The sequence below is a fragment of the Cetorhinus maximus genome, chromosome 22 (assembly GCF_964194155.1).
Source record: "Cetorhinus maximus chromosome 22, sCetMax3.hap1.1, whole genome shotgun sequence".
Classification (NCBI taxonomy): Eukaryota; Metazoa; Chordata; class Chondrichthyes; order Lamniformes; family Cetorhinidae; genus Cetorhinus; species Cetorhinus maximus.
The window spans coordinates 8,170,998-8,176,660 of record NC_135900.1 but is presented as its reverse complement, the minus strand read 5'-3'; positions in this window follow the sequence as shown (position 1 = coordinate 8,176,660).

Sequence of the window (5,663 nt, the reverse complement as noted above, 5' to 3'; positions counted from 1 at the left end):
AGGAGATAGCTGAAGAGATAGTGGAGGCGTTAGTGGCGATCTTTCAGGAATCATTGGAGTCAGGGAGGTTCCCAGAGAACTGGAAAATCGCTAATGTAACCCCCCTGTTTAAGAAGGGAGTGAGGCAAAAGACAAAAAATTACGGGCCGATTAGCCTGACCTGGGTTGTTGGTAAGATTTTAGAATCCATTATTAAGGATGAGATTTCAGAATACTTGGAAGTGCATGGTAAAATCGGACAAAGTCAGCATGGTCTCATCAAGGGGAGGTCATGCCTGACAAATCTGTTAGAATTCTTTGAGGAGGTAACGAGTAGGTTAGACAAAGGAGAGCCAATGGATGTTATCTACTTGGACTTACAGAAGGCCTTTGACAAGGTGCCGCATAGGAGGCTGCTCAGTAAGATAAGAGCCCATGGTGTTAGAGGCAAGGTACTAGCATGGATAGAAGATTGGCTGTCTGGCAGGAGGCGGAGAGTGGGGATAAGGGGGTCATTCTCAGGATGGCGGCCGGTGACTAGTGGAGTTCCGCAGGGGTCAGTGTTGGGACCACAACTTTTCACTTTATACATTAATGATCTAGATGAAGGAACTGAAGGCATCCTGGCTAAGTTTGCAGATGATACAAAGATAGGTGGAGGGACAGGTAGTATTGAGGAGGCGGGGGGGCTGCAGAAGGATTTGGACAGGAGAATGGGCAAAGAAGTGGCAGATGGAATACAATGTGGGGAAGTGTGAGGTCATGCGCTTTGGTAGGAAGAATAGAGGCATAGACTATTTTCTAAATGGGGAGAGAATTCAGAAATCTGGAGTGCAAAGGGACTTGGGAGTCCTAGTCCAGGATTCTCTTAAGGTTAACTTGCAGGTTGACGCGGTAGTTAGGAAGGCAAATGCAATGTTGGCATTTATTTCGAGAGGACTAGAACATAAAAGCAGGGATGTGCTGCTGAGGCTTTATAAGGCTCTGGTCAGACCACATTTAGAATATTGTGAGCAATTTTGGGCCCCGTATCTCAGGAAGGATCTGCTGGCCCTGGAGAGGGTCCAGAGGAGGTTCACGAGAATGATCCCAGGAATGAAAGGCTTAACATATGAGGAACATTTGAGGACTCTGGGTCTATACTCGATGGAGTTTAGAAGGATGAGGGGGGATCTGATTGAAACTTACAGAATACTGAAAGGCCTGGATAGAGTGGACGTGGGGAAGATGTTTCCATTAGTAGGAGAGACTAGGACCCGAGGGCACAGCCTCAGAGTAAAGGGAAGACCTTTTAGAACAGAGATGAGGAGAAACTTCTTTAGCCAGAGAGTGGTGAATCTATGGAATTCATTGCCACAGAAGGCTGTGGAGGCCAGGTCATTGAGTGTATTTAAGAGCGAGATAGATAGGTTCTTGATTGGTAAGGGGATCAAAGGTTACGGGGAGAAGGCGGGAGAATGGGGTTGAGAAACTTATCAGCCATGATTGAATGGCAGAGCAGACTCGATGGGCCGAATGGCCTAATTTCTGCTCCTATGTCTTATGGTCCTATGGCTTAGTTCAGCAAGTAGACCAAGTCCTCTGTGATATCTTTGGAGAAATTGGCCTACTTAAGATCACACCAGTTAAGATCAGCCTTAAAGAAAGTGCAGTGCCTTACAGTATTCCAAGTACAAGGAGAATTTCACTGCTGATGCTCCCCAAAAGTCAGAAAATAATTTGAACATATGGGCAACAGTGGCGTCATTGAAGAGATCAAAGAACCAACTGAATGGTGTGCCCAATGGTACCTGTGCCAAAGAAAAATTGATCAATTAGGATCTGCGTTGGTCTCAAAGACTTAACAAAGCAGTTCTGAGAGAAAAATACATCCTTCCAACGTTCGATGACATCCTCCCATAGCTAACCAACGCCTGAGTGTTTTCATTGCCGGATGCTGTGAATGGATTATGGTAAATTCCACTACATGAAGGTTGTGCTAAGCTGACTACATTTATAACCCTATTTGGCAGGTATTTCTTCTGTGGATTGCCTTTTGGTATTAGCAGTGCACCAGGAATCTTTCAAAGAGAGACGACAGACCTGTTTCGACATCAGGAGGTCATCGCCGTGCACATGGATGACGTTCTGATCTACAATACAACTGAAGAGGAACATGACAGAAGACTGTCACAAGCATTGCAGGCCCTTGATGCCAACAGCCTGATGCTCAATAAAAAGAAATGCTTGATTCAAAAAACACAACTGCATTTCCTTGGACACTGCATTGACAAGCATGGCATACACCCAGACCCTCAGAGGGTCCAAGCCATCATGGAGATGAAGCCTCCAGAGAATGTCTCAGGATTGCACAGGATCCTAGGCGTGAGACATTACCTTGGCAGGTTCCTACCCAACCTTTCTGATGTCACAAGACCCTTGATTGCACTGTTGAGGAGTGTTGCATGCTGGAACTGGATGCTAACACAAGGGCAAGCTTATGTGAAGGTAAAAGACCTGATTTCAGAGGCTCCTGTGTTATCCTTCTATGACAGTACAAAACCAACTGTCGTCAACACTTATGCAAGCAACTACAGCCTTGGTGCAGTCCTACTGCAGAGCCACGATGGAGAATTGAGACCTGTCACTTATTGCTCCAGAACCTTGACAGATGCAGAAATGCGGTATGCACAAATTGAGAAGGAATGCTTAGCAGTTGTTTGGGCTTGTGAGAAGTTTTCTAAATATCAGTATTGGCTTAGATACATTCACACTCCACACAGATCATATGCCTCTGATCCCTTTGATTAATAGCAGAGACTTAGATGTGTACCGTTGCACTGCCAACGACTTCTATTGCAGATGATGGGATACAACCCACAAGCAGAGTAGGTGCCTGGGAAGACACTTGTTGTGGCAGACACGATGTCAAGACATCCTCTACCTGCTGTCCAACTTGATGTGGCTGACTTGAATGAGGAGATTGACATGTATGAGGACGCAGCACATTTTGCAACCAATGTCCAAAACTAAACTAGAATTAGTGAAGCAACTGACAAGCACAGGTTCTGACCTGCAGACTTTGATCTGTTATGTCAGGTCTGGATGGCCAAGATGTGCGGCTGTGGTTCCAGAGAATGTTAAGGCTTACTTTAGCCAGAAAGACAGCCTCTCAGAGTCAAGAGGACTTCTGCTGCTTGGCAACCAAATTACCATCCCAAGGAGTTTGCGTAACGAGATTTTGGAATGGTTGCACAAAGGCCATCAAGCCATCATCAAGCATCACGAAAGAGCCAAACTGAGTGTGTGGGGGCCTGGTATCAGGAAAGACATAGAAACTATGGCGGGAATATGTACAGTTTGTCAAATAGCCAAGCCCACCCAACAGAGGGAACCACTGATGACCACACCACTGTCAGTATGATGTTGGAAGAGAATGGGAGCCGATACATGTGAACTGCCGAAGTGGTACTACATAATTGTCAATGATTTCTTCTCCAGGTACCTGGAATTTGCTTACTTACCGAACATGGCCAGTGACACTGTAATATCCAGACTGAAGAATATCTTTGCTCGCTGGGTGTGTCCAAACGAACTTGTCACTGACAATGGGTCCCAGTTCACAGGCAAGGGGTTTGCTGAGTTTGCCACATTGCATGACTTTCAACATTTAATGACCAGTCCGTACTATCCACAGGCCAATGGAGAAGCGGAACAAGTTGTGCAGACTGCCAAGGAGACTCTGCGTCAGCCCTGTTGAGCTACAGAGCTACTCCATTACAAGCAACTAAATTTAGTCCAGCGCAGCTCAGGCTTGGCAGAAAGCTCAGGTCTAGCGTTCCCAAAACAGAAGGAAACCTGTTGCCTAAATGACGTGACTTCAAGTTTGCCCAGAAAGCTGACGACTCAGCTAAAGCACACTTTTACATCAGATGACATTGTTAAAGAGCTGCCCACCCTATGTCCTGGTGAAGAGTTTGTAGTGAAGCTGGATGAAGAGCAAGGTTGGATGACCAAAGTTACAGTGGTGCAGCCGCCTGACACTCCAAGATCCTACCTAACCCAATCGGAGAAGGGCATCTTCCACTGGAACAGACGCCATCTGAAACCTATCAGGGGACAAGCTTCAAATGTGGAAGACTTTGAGGATGTCAGCTCCCAAGTTTCACCAGCTAGTGACACGCCACAAGACCCACCAGACGTTGGAGATGTTGCAGACATGTCCGGAACTGACAATTCCCAGAGCCCACAGAGAATCGCATCTAGAGGCCGGATTGTTAGAAAACCAGTGCGCTACAGGGACTATGAAACCTGATCTAGCTAACACGTAGCTAGCTCCTCAAGGTAGAATAATCCTCACTGGCAATCTGCCCAGTTGCCTTAGAGAGAGAGCTAGACCTGTGTATCATTTAACTGTTTGATTAGGAAGTTCATGTGATATGTAAAAAAAGTGAAAAGGTTAATGTTACTTTCTAGCTAAAGATTAGTTTAAAAGTTCTTATTTATGATATTTATTTATTTGTTAGTGACATCCACGGAGGGGGGTGAAGTAATGGTATATCTGGGTAAGAACTTTAGGCATAGGAACTTGTACCCTGGGAGTGCTGCTGTGTGGGGATAGTGTGTGAGGTACATCCTTCACTGCAGGAGCGCGTGCTTGCTTGTGTCTGTATTCTGTGTGTACATTCAATAAAGCATTGTTCTTTGTAATAAACATCTCCGAATATTACGACTAGGTACAAATCCTAATAGGGCAGCCTGGCGGATGGTCGACTGAGGCCTTTTGCCTTATCTCACTGTGGTAGGAGGCCCACACCAAGTTGCTAGCCTGGCAGCATTCCCTGGGTGGTCTGGTGGTGGGTGAGGCTGTCCACTTTAATAGTTGGACAGCCCCCCCTCCCCCAAAGGCTTGTACCACCCTCACCTCCCCAGGTTATCCTATGCCCAACTGCCTCTAAAACCCCGCCCCCCCCCCATTGTCAGGCCTGCCAACTAGGCACCCGGCGAGACACCCAAACACAAACATAAATCCTGGTCTATTACTGCAAACATCTCTACTTAAATCCTCAACCCTGCCCCACCCCACCCCACCCCACCCAAGCCCAGCCCCTGCACCCAAACTTCGCCCAACACCCACTCTCCACCCGAGTCCCGCCCCTGCTCTCCACCCGAGTCCCGCCCCTGCTCTCCACCCGAGCCCCGCCCCTGCTCTCCACCTGAGCCCCGCCCCTGCTCTCCACCCGAGCCCCGCCCCTGCTCTCCACCTGAGCCCCGCCCCTGCTCTCCACCCGAGCGCCGCCCCTGCTCCCCACCGAGCCCCGCCCCTGCTCCCCACTGAGGCCAGCCCCTGCACCCACTCTCCACCCGAGCCCCGCCCCTGCTCCACCCGAGCCCCGCCCCTGCTCCCACTCTCCACCTGAGCCCCGCCCCTGCTCCCACTCTCCACCCGAGCCCCGCCCCTGCTCCCACTCTCCACCCGAGCCCCGCCCCTGCTCCCACTCTCCACCCGAGCCCCGCCCCTGCTCCCACTCTCCACCCAAGCCCCGCCCTTGCTCCCACTCTCCACCCGAGCCCCGCCCCTGCTCCCACGCTCCACCCGAGCCCCGCCCTTGCACCTGCTCTCCACCCTAGCCTCGCCCCTGCTCCCACTCTCCACCCGAGCGCCGCCCCCCCTCCCTCTCTGCATGTGCGGATTGCTCCTTGGG